At 50.9% G+C, this 13064-nt stretch overlaps 1 protein-coding gene and 2 non-coding genes across 6 annotated transcripts in view; 2 read left to right on the plus strand and 1 right to left on the minus strand.

Moving 5' to 3' along the window:
* Positions 1-13064, plus strand: part of LOC135917173 (uncharacterized) — a 283550-nt gene that overhangs the window by 170534 nt on the left and 99952 nt on the right. The window lies entirely within an intron of this gene.
* On the minus strand, positions 10197-10271 carry TRNAS-GGA (transfer RNA serine (anticodon GGA)). Its single transcript has one exon. It is a non-coding gene; the product is annotated as a tRNA-Ser (tRNA).
* On the plus strand, positions 10963-11037 carry TRNAS-GGA (transfer RNA serine (anticodon GGA)). Its single transcript has one exon. It is a non-coding gene; the product is annotated as a tRNA-Ser (tRNA).

Consider the following 13064-nt stretch of genomic DNA (forward strand, 5'->3'; position numbering starts at 1 on the left):
TTGGCAAAAAGTGACCGATTACGTGCATGGCCTACCTGCCGATTCATTTTTCTTAATCTCAACTAGCACATGAGTTATCACGGTTTACTACGCCGCTGTCTTCCTGCCTTAATGCTATCTCCAACAATTTTTGTTACTTCGCTTTCTGCACAATCATTGACATCTCAAGTTTCTTTGTTGACCTCCAGGTTTATGTCCCATATGCATAACCGATAGAATGCAATGATTCTAAACTTTTTTCAAGGATATCGGTAACGTGGCGATCACGATTCGGTAATGCCTTCCATGTGCTGTTCAACCCGTGAAATTTTTGTATAAGTTTCCTGCTTTATATCAGTACCTGCTATTGATATTTCACCTGGATAAAGATACTCTTCCATAAATTTTGCGGGCTTAATGTCATTTATGAATTTCTGTTATCTCACCAAGTTAGTGAAGGTTACCTTCATCTTTTCCATATTTTCGCGGGCCCACTTGCATGTAGAAGCACGAACACTCATTGGTTCTCACTGCCTTCTTTAAACTGCTGGACATTCAGTTCGTTACTACGAAAGCGACTTAATCCGTGCACTCTTATTATGCTAAATATGAAACAGTAGAAATATACTTATCTGCAGTTTGTCGATGTCTCCTTCACTGTGTTGGTAGCGAGATCCATCGTCGGTACCGCCTCCTTGTCGCATTGTAGCTATATAGGATGTAATGTAACACTATGTAATGTTCGTGACACTCGCAGTCACGCAGAGTGGAGGAACTCGGCGCACTCGCAGAAGCAGCACCGGACAAGTTGTTTCTTCAGCACTGCGCCGTGAAGAGTAGGTGCGCGTTGCGATCTGTAAAATCGCCGAAGCTATTGGCAGCCTTTCGGGGTGCGCGGAAAGATTGCTCACGGAGGAACAGAACCATCCAAGAAATAGTGGTCATTGTCGAGCCTGATCACTACGTCGCGCACTGCAAGCTCGTTGTACGAGTTTGTTTACACTGGGCGCCTCCGATGCTTAGCCGCCATGCTCGCCCGGTGAATGGATGTGATGACGCCACCACAGCGTTCCCTCGTGGTATAACGCGAAGCGTGCTAAATTACAAATGAGTCTAATGCACATTCAGTGTACATGTTGTAAGCTTTAAAATGCTTCTAAACCACGTTAAACTAACTAATAATATTGTACTAAATGCGTTTGTTTTATAACTCGCTTGTGCATGTAATGCACTCGGTGGAACGACAAACAAGTGAAAGAAGGCACGACCATGCACCGACGGTATGATCACGTGAGCCCCAGTTTGTCGACCGCCCAGAAGGCAACGCCCAAGGAATGATAGCCAGCCAGAGTGAATCTAGATAAACCAATGAAACTGGAGGCTTGTCGAAAGATAAACTGTGTCTCAGTACCATTCGTGCTTTCATCTTGGGGTGTCGCCAGAGCTCGTGAAGATCCTGAGTTTCGCCAAACTCGGCGCATCCTGCATTGCACCCTAGATCGGTAATTCTGCCCGCGGCGACGGGATTTAGGGAGAGCTAAAGAAAATGTAACTAGTCTGCGAAGAGACAGTAAGATATTACTGGGAGTACTGCTGGCGCTAAAGTGGACAACATAAGGAATAGATTTCAGTGCAATGGGTTAGTTGGACGACGAATAGTTTGTTGACACGAACCGCGGGCCCCCAGAATTTGTAAAGGACATTCCCTTAGACGGCTGCTATTGGCCGATCACTGACGTCAATTAAGAAGGGTGTTTGAATCTTGTAGCATTGCCATTTGTTGGAGGTGTTGTGTGTAATCTGTGTAATTGTTCCTGCGTTACCGTGCATAATAGTTGACACAGTTAACTAAATGGGCTGAAGTATAGCTGGAGTGAGCGAAAACTGCCCTTTAAATTTTCATATGGATAACGCACTTCGGGGCGAAACCAACTGTCGTCTTCTGACGCTCGCTCAGCGGCGCCCAGAGCTAGCACGCCCGCGTACGTCGGAACTATTTTTGACCGCACTGCCTGTTCGGCATCGCCGCCGCCTTTATGCCCTGTTTGTTGCGAGTGGTTTTGAACGCCAGAAGTAGTGTCAAACCATCCGAAGCTTATGATGCGGCGCTGCCGCTTAATTCCAACGCGGCGGTTGCCGTGCTGGTCAGTGTGCATGAGTATTATATATATATATATATATATATATATATATATATATATATATATATATATATATATATATATATATATATATATATATATGTATGTATGTAAGCGAGTCCATTGGTAGAGCGGTGAACGGCGCCTAATAAAACAGGAATATTAGAGCAAAATACTTTTTGGCAAACTATATAAACCCAGAACAACACATCTGGATTAGCGTCGCGCTTGTGAATTCGCGGATCCAACGGTAAGGTCGGAACTACAACCCGAAGTCGACTGTCAACTCGTTGGGCGCACTTTTCTTTCCAGTAATGTTCTAAGTACATGAAAGCGTCCGTATATCACGAGCGCACGCAGACGCACACGACCTTCCATTCCGACAGAGTTAAGGTTGTTGGCACTACGGCTCTCCTGTCGCCGCTTCGATCACTGTCTTCTCGCACAGCGGCAAAAGTGCCCAACGCGACTTCCCAAGGCCAGTACCTGCCAAGGTTAAGAGGAGTGATCTTCTCTCCCTAATTAACCTTGAAGTGGGGTTACCATGGGGAGCTCCAGCAGCCATACAGTACTAAATGCACAGCCAGGCGAGGCTCTCCGGATGTTGCAGCGCAGTAACTGCAGGTTCTCTGAGCTGATTGTGTCCGGTTTCTTCCGCTCGGCTCAATTCAACAGAAGTGAATTTTACTCCGGAGATTGCGTCGCCAACCTAGCGCGCTAAGCGCCCACAGCTATTTCTGGGAGCAATGAGTAAGCGAGATGCGTCTTCCCACGTCATCGGGTACAAAGCCAGCAACAGAAAATTCATGAAATCTCGGTATTTGCTGCCTCAAGATGACTCCTTGCGGTTTGCTTGGCTACACCGCATTGGCCTTCCTTCCACGGAGACGCGAAAAACATAGGCGTTTGCGGTAGGCACTTCGCACGTAATGCCTTCCGTTACGATCCGGAACTTCTGCAGGGCACGGACGCCAGTTGGACACGTTTGCATTTAAAGGCAAATTCAATGCCGACGTTGTTCTTTCCCGACAGACAGGTAAGCGGAAAATTCATATTCAACAAATTTTTACGGACAGAGCATATTGTAATCCGCAGGGTACATGCGGTTCATCAGTACGGGATGCGCAAGTGATCCCGCCTGCGCTCGACGCAGGATCAACACAACCACTGAGCCAGTCATGTTTCGTAAAGGCGCTGTTGTCATGTGCGTCTTGGACACTCAGCCTGCCTCTGTGCTTACCTCGACTACAGCTGTTTCACAACCACCCACAGCTGCGCAGATGCGGTCCCTGCTTCTGGTCCCATTAATACCATCAGGATCGAACTAACGCCACAGCAGACAGAGTTACTGGCGTTGTTATCCAAGCATAAACACTCCTTCAGCGTGCACTCTCCTCTTCTGAGACAGACTTCTGCGACGGTTCCATCTGTGCGACGCACAGATGGAACTTCCATCGTGCGCCGGCGGCCATATCGCGTTTCTTCCGCCGAACGCCAGATCATCGGTACCTACTTTGGTGACATGCTGAAACGAAGCATAATCCGCCTATCCTCAAACCCTTGGTCGTCACCTGTCGTTTTAATAATATTTGGGGTTTTACGTGCCAAAACCACTTTCTGATTATGAGGCTCGCCGTAGTGGAGGACTCCGGAAATTTTGACCACCTGGGGTTCTTTAACGTGCACCTAAATCTAAGCTCACGGGTGTTTTCGCATGTCGCCCCCATCGAAATGCGGCCGCCGTGGCCGGGATTCGATCCCGCGACCTCGTGCTCCACCTGTCGTTTTGACGCGTACGAAAGACTGCTCATTGTGATCTTGCGTAGACTACCTTAACAAAATAACCCGCAAAGATGTATCTCCACTGCACCGAATCGCATTAGATTCATTGGCGCGGAGTATTTCTCCAGCCATGATCTACGCTCCGGATACTGGCAGATCCCCATGTACGAAGCAAACATGGAAGAAACTGTCTTTGCCACACGCGATGGACTTTACGAATTTAACGTTTTGCCTTTCGGCCTGCGTAATGCTCGCGTCACATTTGAGCGGACGATTGACACCATACTACGGGGCCTAAAGTGGAAGACTTGCTTATGCTACCTTGAAGGCATAATCATATTTTCATCGACCTTCCATCAGCACTTTGCAGTGCCTCGACCAAGTCCTGGCATGCCTCTCCGCTGCTGGCCTTCAGTTGAATACAAAAAAAATCCACTTCGCGAGCAAAACGATTAAAGTACTCACACACCTTGTCAGCAAAGAGGGCCTTTGACCTGACCCCGATAAGATTGCCGCTGTCCTCAGCTTCCCCAGGCCTTAGCGCGCAAAAGACTTGCGTAGCTTCCTTGGCTTAGCTTCGGATTTCCGGCGCTTCATACGTAAATTTGCCACCATTTCCGCGCTGCTCCACCAACTCCTTCCTTCTGGAGCTCGCTACGTATGGTTGGACGAAAACCAAACTGCTTTTGACGCTTTCAAGCGTGCCCTCACGTTCGAACTTGTGCTTTGTCATTTCGACAACACCGCACCTGCTCTTCTACATACTGACGCCAGCGGCCACGATATCGGCGCTGTTCTTCTGCAACGTCAGCAAGATTCCGAAGAACGTGTGGTTGCATACGCAAGTCGCAAATAACAGCTGCGGAGAAAAATTATACGATTATCGAGCGACAGTGTCTCGCCGTTGTTTGGTCCGTCCAAAAATTTTAGCCCATTTGCACGGCCGCCACTTTACGGTCATTACTGATCACCACGCCTTGTGCTGGTTGGTGACGCTAAAGAAATTAACGCGACGTCTCGGCCGTTGGATACTTCGTTTACAAGAATACGGATTCGACGTCACCTACAAGTCTGGAAAGAAACACTAGGATGCCGATGCTCTCTCTCGTTGTCTCCTGCCACCATCTTCAACCACTGCTTGCTTTCCACCTTCCATGAGCAAACCACAGGACGCGTCTTCTGCATTTCCTTCGCTCGCAGCTCTCGACCGGCTCCCATCCAAACATTCTCATACGATCGCATCTTGCCAACGTACTGACTCCTACTGCCACTCCGTTATGGGACGTATTTGCAGATCTCGCACACCTTACGCTCGGCTCCACCGGCAGTTGAACTTCAAGCTCGAAAATTCGATGTTATACTGGTACGTGTTTAATTCCGAAGGACATCGTTGGGTTCCTGTCGTTCCCCGATCACTTCGGGCCCAGATACTGGAGACCTTTCATGACGATCCCACTGCCGGTCACTTTGGCTTTCGAAAACCTATAAACAAATCTGCAGCCGCTTCTCTTGGCCTGGACTTGCAACCATCGTAGCGAAATACGTGGCTTCCTGTTCGCTCTGCCAACACCGCAAACGACTGACCTAACCTCCGGTTGGACGGCTCCAACCTGCCCCATCTCCTGAAGCTCCTTTCGCAGTCGTTGGTGTCGACCTCCAAGACCACTGCCTTTATCCGCTGGCGGTAAACGATGGATCGTCACAGCTGTAGACCACTTGACACGATACACAAAACAGCCGCACTATCTTCGGGATCCGCAGCGGAGATATCAGCCTTCTTCTTGGAAGCCATCTTTTTACGGCACGGAACCCCACGTGTCCTTTGCAGTGACCGCGGCAGGACCTTTCTGTCTCAACTTCCCGGCGATGTTCTCCATGCGTCCAATGCCATCCATAAAACGACTTCCAGCTGCCACCCTGTAACTAATCGCCTCACAGAGCGCTTTCATCGCTCGCTGTCCGACATGACATCCATGTGCTTCAACCCTTAAAACACAAATTCGGATGTCATTCTGCCATTCGTCACTTTCGCATGCAACACGGCCGTTGATGTGCCATTACCACAAGCCCGGATTCCGAATCTACAAGATGTAGAATTTATCCCGCGAGCGCCCTAATTCTCCATTGACAAGTCAAGATGGTGAGCTGTCAGGCAGCGGTGTTCTGCGGAGAAGCATCGGCGAGCAGCATGTTCAAACGTGTCAGCAAGTGCCAGACAGCCCGGCGCCGCACCTCCTTTTGCCTGGAGGTCACCGCGCGCGCGAACTTTGAACCGTGTGGCCAGCGCGGTCGCTGGTTGGACCTCTCGGACGACCGTCGAGTGCTGACTTTGTTTTGGGCCGTTTGAGTGACAATGGTTCTCGGGGATTATAAAGCGGCGAGGAGGCCGCCTCGAAAACCGGATCCGCCGACCCACCGGGAGCATAGTGCCGCTCTCGACTGGGGTGAGATGTGTCACGCGTTTTCGCCGGACGTCGCCGTGCGGGAACAGTCGCGTTTGCTGTGAGATCTCGGCCCCAGTGCCGACCCGTTCATGTCCTGTATAATGACCTGTATATAGTGTATAAAGTCCCTTTTGTTATTCTCATCGACGCCTGGCTCGGAGTCTTCGCTACCAACGCTCTGTCACGAAACGGGTGACGAGCGCTACGGGACCACAAAGTCGTAATCGTGGTGCAGCGGTGCAAAGTCGTAACAGTGGATGGCAGCTACGGGATTGACCGGCATCAGCTATCTCGGCGCGGTGAGTGCCTGAAGTTTACCTCAAACACCAGACTTTCTCTGACACAGGTTATAGTAGCTTAGGGAAGGATTTGGTGTTGTATTGTGATAACCTTGTGTGTTTCAAGCCTAGTAAGAGTATTTTGAAAACCAGGGGATGCTGAGGGGATAAACAGGGCAGTGTGTGAAATACTTGCATATGTCTTACTATTAGCATCATAGTAGCGTATGGCAGGTACATTCAAAAAGGGTAAACAGCAGGAGGACAGTGTGAACGATGGAGAAGTACAAGGTCAAGGAACTTCTCCAAATTTGTGAGGAGTTGGGCATTGAGTTGGGCGCAACCAAAAGAAAGAATGCGATCCTTGAGGTCATGAGGACTGGGGAGGTAACGGCTGAGGAAGCCGAAGAGGCCTGGGCGGATATCAATGAACGTCGGGAGCGGCAGGCAGAAAAAGAATGTCGCGAGGAGGAAAAGAGGGAGAAGGAACGTTGCGAGGAGGAAAGAAAAGAGAAGGAGCGTCGTGAGCACGAGCTTAAAATGAAAGAGTTGGAGACCCGAAATAGCTCGCCGGCGCCTAGTCTCACTTCTAACGTTCCAAGAATACGCGATCAACTTCCACCCTTTGTCGTCGGAGAGGATATGGCCAAATACCTCGTGAAATTTGAGCACGTGTGCGAACGGAATAGCATTGAGCGATCCCTCTGGGCACAGAATCTGTTAGCCTTGCTTCCTGGGGAGGCATCGGACGTAATAACTTACTTATCGAAAGAGGCGTTTGAGAGCTACAGTGAAGTGAAGGAAGCGCTACTGCGGAAGTACAAATTGTCGCCCGAAGCTTTCCGGCAGAGGTTCCGGTATGCAAAAAAGGGCAAGGAGTCGAATGTTGACTTCGCGTTTCGTCTAAAAGCCGACCTGGTGGAATGGCTGAAGGGCGAAGAGGTTTACGACGACCGCGACAAAATCGTCGAATGCATCGCGTTGGAGCAGTTCTACCGTTGCATTGATGAGGATGTCAGGCTCTGGCTGCAAGATAGGCTAAAGGAGGTTAAGCTAAACAAGGCAGCAGAGTTAGCGGAAGAGTATTACACCCACCGCAGCTTGCACAGCAAGGCAGTGCGCGTAGAAAAAGCAGATAGGAGAGATGGGTTTTCCGGGAAGCCCGACGAACGGAAGGAAATCACGCGTCGCGAGTTTCGGGAAGACGAGTCTCTTACCCAAGAAACTGTAAGGGAAGGACAACATGCATCTCAGAATGATAGCGATGGTCCCAAACAGCGAAACGATACGACGTGTTCTTTTGAAAAACGGAAACCGTTAACCTGCTACAATTGCAAAAAGCAAGGGCACATCGCTGCGAGCTGCCCAGAGAAAATTGCTTTTGCAACAATACAGGAAACTCACAAAAACATACGTCTATTGGAGCCCTATGTGCAGGAAATTAAGGTAAACGCTAAGAAGTGCCCTGCACTTCGGGACTCTGCAGCAACTATGGACGTTGTTCACCCGTCTTTCGTCTCCTCGAGTGGTTTTACGGCAGAGTACGCTAGGATACGGCAAGTGGCCGAGGAGGAGAGTGTCTGTTTACCGATCGCAACGGTTATCATTGAAGGAGAGTTTGGGAAACTTAACACAGAAGCCGCTGTGTCTGCCGCCCTCCCGGAGCACTTTTCCTACCTCTTCTCAAATAGCTCGGAGCAGCTGCTGAGGGATCAGGGCAAATCATTCTTTGCCGACGTGGCGTACATGGCCCTCACGCGATCCAAAGCGCGCCCGCTGTCGAGGGAACTTGACCTTGCGTCGGTGAGCGAACAGCGGTGCGGCACACGGACCGATCAAGGTAGCTTCAGTGGCGAGCAGTCACGGGAGAGGCAGAGCTCGCAGGCTGGCCTAGGCGAGCGGGTCCTGGAAGTGAGTGGGAGTGACACGTGTAGTGCTAGCCGCGATATAGACGCGACGCCGCAATTAGGCGACGCGGGCTCCACACTCGCTCCGGTTTCCGCCAGCTGGCAGGAGCAGGCGGCAGTTGAAAGAGAAACTCTGATTCGCGAGCAACAGGAAGACTGTTCACTAGCCGATCTGAGGAAGAGCGTCAAACAGGGAGTGAAAAAAAAAGAGGGTTTCATTTGGCAAGGAATCTGGCTTATTGTACCGCCGCTACACGGATAAGCAGGGTCGCAAATATAAGCAGCTTCGGATTCCGCGAAAATATCGCTGGAAAAAATGAATGACCTCATTTGCTTCCTCAGTAGTATGTTTTCGGTCCAAGCGATTTCAAGGGGACCATTCTATTTGTCATTATTATTGTTGATTATTATTTGTTCCTGATATTTTGTTGTGTTGTTAGTTTGAAAACTGGTCGTTTGAGCCTTGTGTACTAGATCGTACACCTGCCTCTTGTTGCAGCGGGAGCAAAAGGGGGATAGCAATTTAGTTAGGTTGATTTGGATTATCGCCTTGTCTGGTGTTTGACGGGAGACAGAGGGAACTTGTTCGTGTTGGGTGTTGCCTTTTGCCGGTCGGTTTTGCCAGCTGCAGAACGACCAACCGGGACCAGTGGCGAGAAGCAAGGGCTTAGGAACGACCCGAGCGGAGCTGGTCGAGGTGCCTTGGCGACAACGCGGTGAGCAGAGCTCCTGTCCTGGCGAGTCGGACCTGGGCACATGAAGTTACCTGGCGTCCCGACACTGGACGTGAACTTGGACGAGCCTGACGAACGTGCGCACCTGGCATCCGAGCCACGTGGAGGCAGCTCGTCTTCTCGGCGCCTTATCTGAGGGCGGGGATGCTGTTGTGCCATTACCACAAGCCCGGATTCCGAATCTGCAAGATCCAGAATTTATCCTGCGAGCGCCCTAATTCTCCCTTGACAAGTCAAGATGCTGAGCTGTCAGGCAGCGGTGTTCTGCGGAGAAGCATCGGCGAGCAGCATGTTCAAGCGTGTCAGCAAGTGCACCTCCTTTTGCCTGGAGGTCACCGCGCGCGCGAGCTTTGAACCGTGTGGCCAGCGCGGTCGCTGGTTGGACCTCTCGGACGACCGTCGAGTGCTGACTGTATTGGGCCGTTTGAGTGAGAATGGTTCTCGGGGATTATAAAGCGGCGAGGAGGCCGCCTCGAAAACCGCATCCACCGACCCACCGGGAGCACAGTGCCGCTCTCGACTGGGGTGAGATGTGTCACGCGTCTTCGCCGGACGTCGCCGTGCGGGAACAGTCGCGCTTGCTGTGATATCTCGGCCCCAGTGCCGACCCTTTCATGTCCAGTACAATGACCTGTATATAGTGTATAAAGTCCCTTTTGTTATTCTCATCGACGCCTGGCTCGGAGTCTTCGCTACCAACGCTCTGTCACGAAACGGGCGACGAGCGCTACGGGACCACAAAGTCGTAATCGTGGTGCAGCGGTGCGAAGTCGTAACACCGTCTAACGCACTACGGGGTACTCGCCCTTTTTCCTTGTATATTGTCACGTGAATAAAGGGAAAATGAGACATCCACCTGTTCGTAGCAATTGCTACAAAGGAAACCCATACGGATTCCTCGAAAGAAAAGCCTCATAGTTGAAGATAAATTCGTCCTGGTCCGGGACTCGAACCCGGGACCACCGCCTTTCCGGGGCAGCCGCTCTACCATCTGAGCTAACCAGGCGGCTAGCAGATGGCAGGGCGAAGTCGAATTTGTCGACAACACGAGGCAAAGGCAAGAGTTTGACGTAGTAGTTCTGCGGAAACCCGCAAGGTGGAGAGAAGTAATGAATAAAGGGAAAATGAGACATCCACCTGTTCGTAGCAATTGCTACAAAGGAAACCCATACGGATTCCTCGAAAGAAAAGCCTCATAGTTGAAGAAAAATTCGTCCTGGTCCGGGACTCGAACCCGGGACCACCGCCTTTCCGGGGCAGCCGGTCTACCATCTGAGCTAACCAGGCGGCTAGCAGATGGCAGGGTGAAGTCGAATTTGTCGACAACACGAGGCAAAGGCAAGAGTTTGACGTAGTAGTTCTGCGGAAACCCGCAAGGTGGAGAGAAGTAATGAATAAAGGGAAAATGAGACATCCACCTGTTCGTAGCAATTGCTACAAAGGAAACCCATACGGATTCCTCGAAAGAAAAGCCTCGTAGTTGAAGAAAAATTCAACTATTCAAAAAAAATTTTAAAAAAATGAGGAATCCGTATGGGTTTCCTTTGTAGCATTTGCTACGAACAGGTGGATGTCTCATTTTCCCTTTATTCATTACTTCTCTCCACCTTGCGGGTTTCCGCAGAACTACTACGTCAAACTCTTGCCTTTGCCTCGTGTTGTCGACAAATTCGACTTCGCCCTGCCATCTGCTAGTCGCCTGGTTAGCTCAGATGGTAGAGCGGCTGCCCCGGAAAGGCGGTGGTCCCGGGTTCGAGTCCCGGACCAGGACGAATTTTTCTTCAACTATGAGGCTTTTCTTTCGAGGAATCCGTATGGGTTTCCTTTGTAGCAATTGCTACGAACAGGTGGATGTCTCATTTTCCCTTTATTCATTACTTCTCTCCACCTTGCGGGTTTCCGCAGAACTACTACGTCAAATATTGTCACGTGGTCGTGACGACAAAGGACACAGTAGCAATACTGTGAAAGGCAAAAACTAGCTTTTATTGGGCAAACCTGTGTCCACAAAACACGCTACACTTAAAGCACAACGAGAGCGGCGAACACAGTCGGCGATCGTCGTAAATCTCATCAGCGGGTCAAGCGCGTCTGCTTTTATACAGCAGTCGTCGAATGTTCCAGACTAATCGTTGGGATCCGCATGCCCTCTACAAAGTTCTACATCATTCGCGTCAAGCGATGTTATCAGATAACACAAGGTTCGGTGACAACAGACAGCGGATAGAAGCATCGACAACTTTCCAGAAACTTCGGATAAATGCAGGCGCCTCCCGCGCTGTGCGATAACATTTGCCAGGCGGCAAAACGTGTCGCCCGATAAAGATAAGTACACGTGTCATTACCCCCCCTCTTAAACGCATCGACCCGATGCTGCAAACAAACAAAAGTAATAAACAAAAGCACTCGTAGAAAAGAAAAGAACAAAAATGACGAAGTTCGTCAGCGTCCGTAAAACTGTTTAAGGTGCACCACGTGGACCACTTCTGATCGTGCGCGGCGCCGCTGTGAATGCGAAATGCCGTCTGGCACGACCTCATAGTCCAGAGCGCCAATACGTCGGATGACCTTGTAGGGTCCGAAATAGCGTCGGAGTAGTTTCTCACTGAGTCCTCGTCGGCGTATCGGGGTCCATACCCAAACACGGTCGCCAGGCTGGTACTCGACGAAGCGTCGTCGGAGGTTGTAGTGTCGGCTGTCGGTCCTCTGCTGGCTCTTGATCCGCAGGCGGGCGAGCTGTCGGGCTTCTTCGGCGCGCTGGAGATAGCTAGCGACGTCAACATTCTCTTCGTCAGTTACGTGCGGCAGCATGGCGTCGAGCGTCGTCGTCGGGTTGCTGCCGTAAACCAGCTTAAATGGCGTTATCTGTGTTGTTTCGTGCACCGCCGTGTTGTATGCAAAGGTCACGTACGGCAGGACCGCGTCCCACGTCTTGTGCTCGACGTCGACGTACATTGCTAGCATGTCGGCGAGGGGTCTTGTTGAGGCGCTCTGTGAGACCATTCGTCTGCGGGTGGTAGGCAGTTGTCCTCCTGTGGCTTGTCTGACTGTATTGCAGAATGGCTTGCGTGAGCTCTGCTGTAAAAGCCGTTCCTCTGTCGGTGATGAGGACTTCTGGAGCACCATGTCGCAACAGGATGTTCTCGACGAAAAATTTAGCCACTTCGGCTGCGCTGCCTTTCGATAGAGCTTTAGTTTCAGCGAAGCGGGTGAGATAGTCCGTCGCCACGACAATCCCCTTATTTCCGGAAGCTGATGTCGGAAACGGTCCCAACAAGTCCATCCCGATCTGCTGAAAAGGTCGGTAAGGAGGGTGGATCGGCTGTAGTATCCCGTTGGTCTTGTCGGTGGTGTCTTGCGTCGCTGACAGTCTCGGCATGTCTTGACGTAACGGGCGACATCGGCGGTTAGGCGCGGCCAGTAATGCCTTTCTTGTATCCTCGATAGCGTCCGGGAGAAACCGAGGTGCCCAGCGGTCGGATCGTCATGTAGGGCGTGCAGTACTTCTGGACGTAGCGCCGACGGAACAACAAGAAGGTAGGGGGCGCGGACTGGTGAGAAGTTCTTCTTCACGAGTAGGTTGTTTTGAAGCGTGAACGAAGATAATCCACGCTTAAATGCCCTTGGGACAACGTCGGTGTGCCCTTCCAAATAGTCGACTAGGGCTTTTAGCTCCGTGTCTCCTCGTTGCTGTTCGGCGAAGTCTTCCGCGCTTATTATTCCAAGGAAGGCGTCGTCATCCTCGTCATCTTGCGGCGGCGGGTCAATGGGATCGCGGGATAGGCAATCCGCATCTGAG

This window comes from Dermacentor albipictus, chromosome 5 (genome assembly GCF_038994185.2).
Source record: "Dermacentor albipictus isolate Rhodes 1998 colony chromosome 5, USDA_Dalb.pri_finalv2, whole genome shotgun sequence".
NCBI lineage: Eukaryota > Metazoa > Arthropoda > Arachnida > Ixodida > Ixodidae > Dermacentor > Dermacentor albipictus.